The sequence below is a fragment of the Ornithodoros turicata genome, chromosome 1 (genome assembly GCF_037126465.1).
Source record: "Ornithodoros turicata isolate Travis chromosome 1, ASM3712646v1, whole genome shotgun sequence".
In the NCBI taxonomy this organism is placed as follows: Eukaryota; Metazoa; Arthropoda; class Arachnida; order Ixodida; family Argasidae; genus Ornithodoros; species Ornithodoros turicata.
The window spans coordinates 113,387,809-113,401,231 of record NC_088201.1 but is presented as its reverse complement, the minus strand read 5'-3'; positions in this window follow the sequence as shown (position 1 = coordinate 113,401,231).

Here is a 13,423-nt window from a genome sequence, read left to right as displayed (position 1 = left end):
ATCCTGAGGATGTTTCCGAAGGGATATTAAGACGTCCTAAAGATATCCAGAAAAGGCCGGCTGATATCCTCGCGACATCACTGGTTCTGCCAAGCGCGTATCCCAGGACCTCCCAACCAAGTCCTGAAGATGTCACCGTATACATTTGCAGGACATTGTTCGGACAAATTTTCACGTACGTTAGGGACTCGCCTATGGGAGTTGCCTCTCTGTTCTGATGTCTGTGATGATTCTGTCGGATGTGTTGTACAGGAGGATTGTTCTGTGCTCCAGATTAATGTTATCATTTGCGTGATCCATTGGCGTGTGTGTCGCGAGAAACATACTGATGACATGGAACAGAAAGCCCAAATTAGATTTCTTTATTTGATTATCTTGCAACTGTTCACACATGGATAAAATAAACAAACTGAGGTAATACTGGGCAGATCTCTGTTTGCAAATTCTGCAACAATGAACAAACAATTATTCTTAGAAAAAAGAAAGAATCACATTTGTATGAGCTTATATAACAAAAAGGAGTATACAAGTAAGCTACAATTTCCATGTTAAACTACATATACTAAATGAAATAATAATGTCACATAGTTTTAACCATGAACTAGAATTGATAATGAGTGCGGCTATATGGCTAGGTTGACAGGATGCTAACTTGGAAAAAAGGAAATAGAAGTGGTATGCTCTGCTGAGTGTAAACAGTGTTTAAATCAGGTCACAATACCCGAGAGAGCAATATCGCAGTATCACATGTAGCATCAGTATCACAGTCTTATCTTTCCTAACTATCCTTGTGTTTGCTGACCATGACGGAATGCAGGCCAATAAGAATGCGAACGGATCCTCGCCTAAGAGGTGGCGCGGCGTTACTGCCATGACGCACCAATGTAATCAGCAGTTTCGCCATCTGTTAACCAGCAGCTACCGTTGTTTTGCCTGCTGTAATGCTTCTGCCATGGCGGACCAACCCAACCAACGGCTTCGTCATCTGTCAACCAGTGAATGAGCCATTCGGTAATTGCGTGTATGCTGGTTAACAGATGGCGAGGCTGTTGTTTAGACTGGTGCACCATGGAAGAAGCCCTGTGGCAGGCAAAGTGATGGTAGCTGCTGGGTAACGTTCAGCGAAGCTGTGGGTTAGACTGCTGCACCATGGCAGAAACCTTGTGACACGCGAAACGACGATAACACAGTGCGATCTCTTATGCGAGATTAGAGGCTTCAGAAGTGCACGCACTCTCGTATTGGCTTGCATTCTGGAGGCAGTGCCTCTCTCGCTCTTGGTCAGCAATATCAATAGGAGATGTACACATCAATGTTGAGCTATACTGCTGAGGTAACATTGTCTTGTGTGATGCTGCAAAGAAAAATAAATTTACTGTAACTGTGGTTGCCAACACTGAGAGACACATGTCCTGTTGTAGGTATCCGCTCCATTAACAAAGTCGGCGTGTGTGCCCCGACCTTCACGGTTCCAGTAAATTTAGTTTTCATTGCTGCGTCAAACGAAATGATGTTACTTAGGCAATACAGGTGAATAGTGTGGTGTATGTCCCGTATTGTTCATACACTCATTGGCTAAACGACTAAACTGATAGGTTCACAGAGAGATGGATAGGGTAAGGCACTTGACCGCAGTGCTTGAAAATGTTATATGTCATTTGCTAACTCCTGCAACACACACTAACAAAATTGCTAAACAAAATATTTCAGACCTCCAGAAAGGACTTGTAGTAGAAAAAATACCAGCTCTAAAATTAGCCACAGTTGTGAACTTCACTGCCTCATGCCTGCATCCATATCGTGACTCAGCGTCCGGTTCGAGAGTCTGATTTTTGCAGTTATTAACTCTGTGACGTGTATATGACTGACCAGACCTTAAAAAACAAAAAATAAATACCTTGAGGTCTGAGACTAGTACCCAAATACGAGCACACATGCCACACACTCTTATTCTGCACAGATGTGCTGTAAAAAATGACTGTACGTCTAGATAAAATGATTATATAAAATGGTTATATCACATCAATCTACGTGACTAGAGTTGACCTTGACATCACTTGCACCAAAGACACTACAAACAATACAATAATCTTGATGTCTGACTCAGCCTTCACTCTCGGCTTCCTTGGATTTGATGGACCTTCCACTTCTGATTTCGTTGCCGTAGCTAGCTTCTTGTCTCTTTTAACTGCCTCTGAAAAGGAAAAGGAGGTTCTGTCACTATGATGCGTATAGGAAAGACAAGATACCAATCAGATGGTGACATAGTTATTCACAATGCAGCATGATTTGCACTGTACTTCTAACAGTATTGCATAGTGCCCATTGAGGAGTGAGGGAGGGCCCAGCCATGACCCATCCTCGGGGCCCATATTTCTGCCAGCGGAGAAGTGCAACACGCTTAGATAGTTTTCGTTGATGTACAACAATCTGAACGCTTTGCGTCTTAGTCCCTGTGGGCGCACAGTGGTTCAACTTCATTGGCAGCTGTTCTTACTTCCTGAATAGAGTACAGTCATTGATGGAATATCACAATTTATGGCATAAATTGCCATGAAAGGACCGGAGAGAAAGCTGGAAAATATGTGCATGTGAGTGAAAAGTGAATTAAAAGTAAGTGGAACTTAGCTTAAGTTACTTTGGCAAAGTTACCTGAAAAAGAAACGAGTTCCTCTGAAAGTTACCACGGCTCAAAAGCAACAAATTAAGTTACAAGTTATCAAGAATAGGAGCTTAGGTATTGTAACGAGGTACTTGTGGTGAGGAACCTCAAACTCTGGGCCTTACATCTTTCAACACACATTGCACAGTATAAAGCATTATGGTGAGATAAAAATTTTACTTGAACAGTACGTAAGTGATATTTTCCACGTACAAGCAGATCATGAACTGGGTGGTTTACAAGCCGAAACATTCAGCAAAAACATCATATTTAAAACAATGTTGCTATCACATACTCTCCATAATTTAAGTTACCCCAGTTTGCTAAGTACTACTTTGTTTTCATGAGAACCGTTATCTTGAATCAGGTAGCATGAAGAGCATTCAAATATTGCAGTCACTCATGTTGATGTTTGTACTGCATGGCTGAAATGATGGACAGTTTTAAACAGTCCATCACTGCACAGCACCGTCAGGAGTTGACTACGTACATACACAGTTCATTGAATTATAAACATAACATAAAAATAGACATCTTTCTGTTTCTACACTATGTCAGCAATAAGATGTTACACATGGAGTGAGTGTGAAGCAGCAGCACTGGAGGTACATATTGTACATCAGTTCTGTTGCTTTGCGGATGTGAGCTATTGCATGTTTAGTATGCTTGGTAGCAACCTTGATACTTACGAAAAATAAAGGGAGGGAACTTCAGCATGCTGAACTTCCGTTTTCCTTTCTGTCCAAGCCAGCTGTACTCCCGCGCAACTGTGTCCGTAAGCAAATATGAGAGAATGCTCCTTGTTGTATGTCTTACATCACTCTCTCCAAGGTGCGAGAACTCGTCAACCTGTATTTTATTAACCCAAATCATCATATAACCTACTGCCACAAGGCAATAAATATATCAGCTCTTCAACATTTTCTGCTCGTGCAGTGTACTTGAAACACATGCTGTGTCTCACAAAAATACCTACATGTACGGCACTTTCACACTTGCAAAAAATATCTACATAACGAACTCGTGTGATACACAAAACGTAAAATATAGCCTAACTTACCAGCTGGGCCTGTCGCTCTTCATTCAGAGATTTACTAAACTCCTCAAGGGCCTCTGACGTTGTAAATGCAGCTTTCACAAGGAAGTTTGGTGCAGTTTGTCCCACCGCATTGTTAACCTTGGTTGCAGATCGCCTGAAGTACATCACTGTGCTGCTGCAGCGTGAAGCGCACAACGTGTAGAAGCCTCAAAACTTGCTTCTGAAATTCTGAAAACAGAGTAACAGCAGGCTATAAAGAATGTGATAAGGCTGTAAGTACATTGCAGTGGAATGATGCATTACTTCTATTTTTAGAGCTCTGCACATAGCAAAATTCCCATTGCAAATACTTTACGTATATTTCACTTGTACTAGGGATGAAACCTAAATAATTTCTTCAGGCAGCGAATCAAATTTGAGTAAATAGAAGAGGCCAGATTTGAATAATTTTGAATACCTCATGGTGAAATATTTGATAGCATGATGTTCGTTCGCTTATGTTCTCCTTAAAACTTTACCCAATCCAGCCTTTTTACCCCGCATAACATGTGTGAAAGGTCCCCGTGTTGTGTAGCGTAGACTCCTTTAGTGGGTTGTTCTGGATTGAGACCTAGTCAACACATTTCATGCATACTTCTTTGTGTGAATCTCCTCATTTCTATGTTTACATTGTGAATTTCTCTGTATTATTTTGCAAACTGTGCACATTTCCATCTGTTACTGGACATGAATGTGAAATTTATTGGAACATGCGAGGCCCAGAGTAAAGCGTCGACCATGAGCTCACAAAAGTTGTAGGCTTCAATGACAGAACATTGCAAACCATATAAAGTGGACGATACCTTGCTTCAGTAGTATTAAAGATTTCGAATACTGAAAATAATTTTGTAAATAGCATCAGGGACCATTTCAATAACAGTTAAGCACAAATCTCAGACTCAGTTTCAATAGCCTTGGCTGTGTATTCAGCACACACTCGCGGCTCATGCAAAAAGTGTTACCAAAGGTATTGAGAATGAGCCTGAGACTCGTACTCAACTTTTATCCAAACAGGCCCAGATATTCGTTTCATATTTGAAATTTCAAATATTCGCAGAGCTCAAGTAATTTCATTTAACAGCAACATTTTTACTTGACAGCAACTGTCATACATCTAATTAAAGACCTGTTTTAAATTTGGTAAAAGTGCTACCATCTTGATCGATGGCCGTCTTCGGCTGATGTGTTCCTTGTATTCCAGTGTGCATTTCACCAGCTCCTAGTGTGAGCAATATGAAAATGCAGCCAATTAGCAGAAAGAACACGCACAATCATCACTAGTTCACACACCTTCAGCAGTGCTGCAATACTGTCTTTGCGTGGCATGCAACTGGATCCTTGAGAAGGTGCATCAGCTTTGGCTTTTCCTTTGCAAATTGAGGAGTCCAAGAAAAGCATATTATTGTGGACAGCGTTTATTTTTATTTATTGCAGAGTAAAATAAATAAAATTGTTGCAGTTGAGTTACACACCCAGGCTGGCGTCCCCCCAAAGAAAGTATCTAACTACAAGATGATTAATTACATAAAGTTGGTTATCATCGCAATTACAATCGCAATTACAATTACATTGCAAAAATGCGAGAGATCAGAATGAGAGACCATCCTAGTCGAAAGCCATTCCTGGTTTAAAATATCCTGAAACATACACGTGCATGACGATATCCTACACCGGAATTTTGATACGCAAATGAACTGAAATCGCTGCGACCTGATATGCAGGGGCTCTCATTTCACATCAGGGGGCCACATGATTTGGAGCAATAGAGATGACTCAAGTAGGTTTCGACATGCAGGCCAGATAAGCCGCTTTCCCGCCCAGATAACCCTCAGTCGGTGAAGGTGATGCACTTCCCAGGCGTGTCTTTTCTATTTTGACTAATTTGCATATTAAAATTTCAAATCAGTCAAAAACAGTCACAGCTCCCGATGATAACTCTGAGCTCCGTGGTGTCTGTGCTTGCTCGGGAGTGTGTCTGAGGACTTGTATCTCGCTAAGTACAACACATTGAAGAATTTTTTTTGGCAGTTTTCTGACATGCATTGTAATGTGCCCAAAATGTAATGAACCACGTGTGCAAAAATGTCCCAACCGGTTTGAAATGAAAATCACATTAGGAAGTGACAAGAACCTAGATAACACATACACTATGGATAAGGTTCTTCGTTTTCGGGTTTTACGATTTTTGAAATTCGAGGGCTAAAAATCGGGTGCTATTTGCATATGAGAACTCGGGGAGAAATCGGGCGCTTCAACCCCTGTCTGGTATGCCATTGGGGAACTTTCAGGTGAACCGACAGGCATATGAAACATGCCGCAGCTGTGATACTGGGAACAAGAATCTTTATAGTCCCGCTCGGAACTGGGGCAGTGAATGGCCGTGGTATTCAAACACTTGTCCAAGCTCTACAAAACTTTGTCTACTTTTCTCCTGCAGGCGGGGATTATAAAAGGAGCACAAATAGGTTGTCACAAATAGCTCTCTTTGCTGGTATTATGATTCACTCTTCTGAGGATTTACCTACAACCACAAATTGAAGGACCCCAAGGATTTCGGGTAGATTTCCGGTTTTACCCGAATTCTTGATAACTTGTTCCGGGGGGAACTATAGTGAAAAATCGAGTTTAACCCAAAAATGAAGAACCCAAACTATGGACCATGTCATCCTAGGTAAGAGTTTTTGTTGTATTTTATTGACCCATTTTCAAAGGATAACATTACACAGGGTGTTCCACGAGCTGGTACCATGAAATTCTTAAAAAACGATTGTACTTCAGAAAATGATGGTACTATGTGAAATACATTAATATAGACTTTTGTTCCAGATTGCGGTCTTTTACATTCAGGTCAAGTATTAATCCAGCTAACTTTGATAGTGAAACTCTCAAATTACCCACAACACACTATTCCAATTAGAACCACATGGTTCCCCCCCCCCCAAGTTTCTCCCAAAAAAATTTCAGAGCCAAAAATCAGCCGCTAGAGAAAGGGAGTTCACTGATATTTGTGTTAGCAGACTGCTGGGTTAGTTCAAATACTTTAAACCTGTGCAACAAGACAAGAGACCATGTCACAATGATGCCTTTCGCGTTTAGCAGCGTGTCTGACGTCACTTGTACTGAGAGTGTGGCAGCCATACGAGTCACTGATAATGATGTGCTGCCAAGGCCCTTAATCGGAATAAAAATGTATCGCTCTCCCACTTAATTTCGATAGAGGTAGAACCAAGAGTTTCTCAAAAGCAAATTTTACCAAACATTCCTTGCACTGCAACTGATTTTTGGCAAGCTTTTTTTTGCAGAAATTTTGTGAAAATAAATGTGATTTTGATTGGAATAGTGTGTTATATTCATAGGGTTCTGAATTCACAGAAGCAAATGGTACCGTATCATGGCGAATGCGATTAACAGAGATAGCTCAATTAATGCATAACAACAATGGAAACAGCCTCAATCTGCAACAAAAATGTGTGTATTCCAAGCCCCATGATTTTCAAAAGCGAAACCTATCTTAAAGAATTTAATGACATCCGCTCGTAGGCTGCATGTATAATGTCTCGTAATCTGCATGTATAATGTCGGCGCCCAAACCTAAACAAAATAAAGTGCGCTATACTGACTTGCTGTATTGCACTGCGGAAAGTTGTCAGGAACAGACGGCATGCCGACCTCATCTGGGTCAGAGTCAGATGTATCCGGCAAGGGCTGGGACTGCTGTCTCTTTTCTATACAAAATAAATAAATGTTATAAAGAATCAGCTGCAAGAACAAGAGCATCACTGGTAGATACCGAGAGGTTGTGCCTTCTGTGGAATGTTGCGATGAGATGTATATTTAGCAATACAAGTGCACTAAAAGCTATTTTCAGAAATATAACGATATCCTCTCGTAGAACACCCTTCATGTATACAGTCAGCACACAAACTGAAAAGAAACAAAGTGTGCTGTACTTAGTTGCTGTATTACACTGTGCCAAGTTGTCAGGAATAGATGACACTATGACCTCATCTGGATCAGAGTCGGATAGAGCTGGCATGGGCTGGGCTGCCGCCTCTTTCCTGTATAAAATAAATAAATATTTAAAAAATTTGATGCAACAAGAACAGGTGGGTGGTTACTGAGAAGTTTGATATGTTGTCCCTTCTTCAGAACTTTACGTTCACATGAATATTTAGCAACATCACTGCGCTACATTGTACACGACAGCTTTCATTACAAAGATATTTGCTTTATGCAACATTCCATTATGACAGTATTTTTTATGATGTGATTAGGACGTAGGATGTTCATACGCTGTGTTGTAAACGCTCCAGTGGCCTCAAGGTACTGCGGCAGGTAACGCTTCCTCTTTCCAGCGTCTGTACCAGAATCTGTATTGATGACCGACGTGTACCGGATAACATCCAGTTTTTCATTGGCTTCCTCGTATGTTCCTGTGAAAGAGCATTCAAGTATGCAGATTGAAAAAGATGTTTCACATAGCTTTACAGATCTTCCGAACAAAGGGAATTGCTCCTATGCAGAAACAGGGCTCAGAAATGAGAACCTGATGCATTGGTTCTATCAATGCACAGCCACTTGCAAACACTGTATTGGCACTGTAAGTGGTATGCAACAGCAACTAATAAACACTGAGAAATGACCTCTTACCAAAAACTCCCTTAACTGTGATATGATAGGTCTCGAAAAGCCCAGCTATAGGAGCTCCTTTGGTGATCATTTTCCGTGCTTTGTGTGACGGGATTTTTGGCCATCGACACACAGTTCCCTTAACCCAAGAACCTGGCACAATATCGACTTCATCTCGTTCAGTGAAGTGAACAATCACAAACATCTAGAAAGAAGCAGACAGCGAGCTAGTAAGCATATGCTGAATGATTGTTAATTGTATCACACATGATTATGTTTAATCAAATTCCGTACAATTATAAAATTGCTTTTAAAAATATCAACAACCTTAGACATCAGTGAAGAACATGGCCAGCTGGTGTACCAGAAGTGTATGGCTCAGGCATTAATGAATGGGGCACTACGACTTCACAAAATATATGTCCAGCACCTGTGCTTTTCCTTGTGTGGTGCATGATGCCATACGTAGCGGATTGGCCAATTGCAGTGTTCTTAGAACTGTCTTGCGTATAGGACACTGAATCAGCACACAACATTGATATCCAAGTTCCTTCCTAGTTTGCAGCTGACATGTTAGTGTAGGAGTGGAATCACTACTTGCTTGTCTTGAAATGGCAGTTTTACCATCTTCTTTACATTCCAAAACGGCCAACATTTAAGGGTCGAAAGTTTTGAAACAACATAAATTCCAACACGTGATGACTCAAATGGATGAAGGTACAAACTGTCTCTTTTGCAGAACTCTCTCCCAACAATGCACATTTCCTGTGTAGACCGCAACGTTGCAAAGTTTGCAATCATCACTATATCCCATCGACTGAGCAGCAGTTGTCGCATTCACTTGTGCTTAAAATGTAACCTTGCACTTTTGCCTTTCGGTACGCTGGTGCTCTTGAGTCTGGCGTCACAGGTCCACTGCAGTGAGACTGACAAAACACTGTATCATTATTTTGTTGCTTTGTAGGAGCTAAAGCATGCAGCCTCTCTGAAAGCCGGTTGAATAGCTGCTCAAGAGGAGTTTCACTTTTTCTTAGAAGCCGTTTGAGGAAGTGCATATTGTTCTCAAAGGGAAATGCACTGAACCTATCCAAGGCCCCTTTGTTTTTCACGTCTTGAGCAATGTGAATTAAACAATGCACATTGTAAGAAACCTGATGGTTCCCATAGAGCTTAGCAAAACATACTACGAAATATCTCAGTAGAGATTCTGCATAATCTGCGTATACTTGACACAGTTCTTTGTTCGACAGGATAACAGCGGCGCAGTGGAACGATAGAACATTTTCATAGTATTCTGCCGGCAAAGTATGCTTCAAAACACAGGGGCCTGTGTAAAGTATCATCTGACGAAATTCAGTTGCCTTCCACCTGTCCAGCTCGTCCAGCGACCTCGGCTTCCGTGCAAACTCTCTCGGCACATGCTTATGAAGAGAGACATTTCGCTGAGATATCCTCTGCCTATCAGCTGGACTAACAACACACTTAGGAGTGTTCACCCACAACTTCAGAAGCTTCCTCATGACACCTACGCACATCAAGTGCATGTAGTCTAAGGGAGCAGCTGTTATACAGTCGATGTGGAGGTCTGTCAAAATGGACGTGCCCTTGTGGTGCTGTGTGTCATGCTGCTGTCTGAAATTCTCATCAGTTCTGAGCGGTGCGTTCATGTCTAGGTAGCACATTCGATTATTTTTGTAGTCCCCTTCCACCATACACTTCGGGCATCCGGAGCGTGCGTTATGCCCCTTTGTCGAAAAGCAAAATGCTCGAGCAGGAGCATCGCAGATAATGCTATCTAGAACGACACTGCACTCCTGGCCTTTTATAGAAATACCACTTCGCAGGAGATGTTTGAAGTCACGAACAGTTGACGTCAGATACTCATTCGTAGATTCCGGCTTTTCTGTACCAGAATACGCTCCAACCAAAAAAGGGACTTCAGCACCAATGTCTTTGACGAGACACTGAACTGGCCAAAGCTGTAATCTCGAACTTTTACTTATGGGCAAGCCATCAATGTTCAGAGCAAGAGATATGGTTGCTGGTACAGAGGGAGCACAGTCTAGCACCGTACGGATACCTTCCGAGAAACCGAAGTGACAGTACTTCCCATTCCCCATTGTCACTATCTGAGACGCTGTTCCGCGCGGAGTTTTTAGGAGCGTCCTTGCATCGCTTGGAAAATCTGAATGACATGAGTGGGTTTTCAAGCACTTCAGAAGATCGCTCACGGCTGCCTGTGTCACATTATGCTGAACAGCCCAGTTTCGAATTTGATCTAGCAACTGTCAACACCGTGATCACCTGAGTCAGCGTACGACGCAGTTTCTTCGACCGCTGTTGATCCAAGATCCTCAGGTGCAGCTGATACCTCAGATTGCAGTGTAATATTCTCAGACAATGAGTCTAAATGCGAAAAGGAAACTTCTGACGAATCGAACGCTAATGGGGTTTCAACGCGTTCGTCATCTGACTCGGTGGAAGATGGTTCCTCAAATTATCTATCTATTTCAACTGGATACACAGGAACCTTATCCACAATCGTTTCTGACAGCACATTGAGCCCGCTCGTCGAAGGAACCGAGGCGGTATCGCTGGAGAGCGTAGCAATTGCCTGTTCGCATGTACGGTGTGCACGGTCATACACATAGCGTCTACTCTTGAATTCTGGCATTGCGCACTCAAGGAATTCACATCCTATATTAGAAATAGAAGTACCTCGAAAACGTGCCACGGGTGAACAAGGTGGAAGCACAAAGTAGAAGCACAACGCAGAACCACTTCTGAAACCGCGAGAGGAACTCGCCGCGCAGCAAACTAGAACACAACGAAGAACTGCGGTTGATGGCGATGCGATGGGCTTCCCGTAAATCCGCGCCGGCGCTGAATCGAGTAGATTGCAGTTTCGAACTCGCTTGATCACGCTCACAATCTATTCCTGAATGACTGCTTCTGTGTCACCTGTGTCTGTAGTTACATAATGAATTATTCAGCGCCACTGGAAATGTACAGTCCAACCAACAATGTTGCTCAGAACGAAATTAACGACTGAATACGACAAAAACGATGATTACAAGTTTAATCGAATTCACAATTACCGAATGATTTAATTTGCCATTTTAAAAAGGTGTGCACGGATATTGCACATACCTGGCATCATATTACCGTTGTTGCATGTGCATAATCCCACAGACGTCCACAGGATATGAGAAACAGATCAGGTTTTGGGACATGTCTAGGAGATTCAGAAAAAACGTCTGATTAACGTCTTCAAGGACATCCTGTGGTGACCAGGACGTCAGAATCAGATTGGGATATCCTCAGGACGTTGGTGGTTGTGTGGGTACTTCTCTACGAAGAAGTTATAACTCATTCGCACATTTCGTTCCGATGGGCTGAAGGACGTAATGCTTTCCTCCGAGAGCTTCGGCAGCTTTGAAAGGTCCTTCACCCAACCGGTAATGGAAATGGTTGTGACATCACGTATCATGAGATAAAAAGAATCAGCAGGAGATGTCAGCGTCGAAACAGAGGTTAACAACAACGCCGTACGGACGGACAGACGTGCAATGCCATACAGACCATACGGACGCTCTCCCGCAACATGGCAGCCGGAGCACTGCGCCGCCGCTAGTGGGCGGAATTTCGAAACCGGTCTATACAGCGACCGACAACTGTCACTGCTGCAGCACGAGTGAGCCTTGTGGATGGAGATTTATGAAGGCGGAAATCCCACGTCGGATGTGACGTCCAAGATTACACTTTTCCGGAAGACACTCTTGCACGTGTAGCTGAAGTACGTTGTAGTTCACGACGATAGGAAGGCGCACAGACGCTGCTGATACTGCTACTGATAGCTTGCAACTTGTGCAGTGTTCTGAAAGATACAGGGTAACTGTAAAAAAGGCTTATACAGCGACCGACAACTGTCACTGCTGCTGCACGAGTGATCCATAAATAACAACAGCACTGCGCAAGAGCATAAACAACATAACTGCATAACATAACTGCAACAACATAACAGCATAAACAACAGCACTGCGCAGGAACCTCTTGTGCTCGCAGCGCAGAGAATTCCGAAAGCGTTTCTTTCTCGCGAGTCACCTAAGGCTTCAGCATATATATATTTTCCCGTTAATTTGAGACATCAAATGTATTGGCTTGTTGGATTTGAGATGGAGCTAGCCTGGAGTGTGGCCATGATCGTATACTGCATGTTGCACTGAATAATTGCACACAGTCTTGGTATGAGTTCAGTTCAGATACGTGTTACTTATGTGTTCAGTTACAACTGTTCCTTTATGTTGCAGCACAACGCATTTTCCCGTGTTGCTTCGGTAGGAACAGTAACAATGTCTTTAACGAGCACTTATCCTCTGCTATTAAATTCAGGTACCACTGAAGGAGCCCAGACATCAAAGAGAAAAGAAGAAAGAGGCTCAAACGAAACAGCTGGAACAAATAATTAAGAAACGGAACCAGGAAGACGCAGAAAGCAGCGATGAAACCACACCAAGTAATGAACTCATACCAAGGAAGAAATTGCTTGTTGAAAGACAGAAACGAAGGGAGTCAGAAGAAGAAAACAGTACTCTTCGAGGCTCATAGCAGAACGCGAACTATGCAGGCAGTTACAGGTTGCGCTACTGGAAAAATTTGGTATATCTGGCATTAGTCTTTATTTCACTGCAGCTGGATCATTCAATGCTAGACAAGGAATTTTTCATTTTATTTTGAAGAACTTTGTGGGGTTGAGCGGGACCTTTGGATTATTTGGAATGGAAGGCCCCTTTTAACAACATTACGCATAATGTGCACCTTCACTTCATTTTGCAGACGCGGTCCGTAGTGCACACCCTGCTGCGTCGACGCATGTTATGCTTTGAGAATGAGCATATGGTCTGTTGCTCACTTCTTGTTGTCTCTGTTGTCAGTATTTATGTGTCATTTCAGACTCAAAAGAAAAGGCCCCCATTTGTGGAAGCCTGTGTGGCGACTTCAGCGGGACCTGTTCGACAAGATGCAAGAGCGAGCAGCGTATTCTAATTATTTAC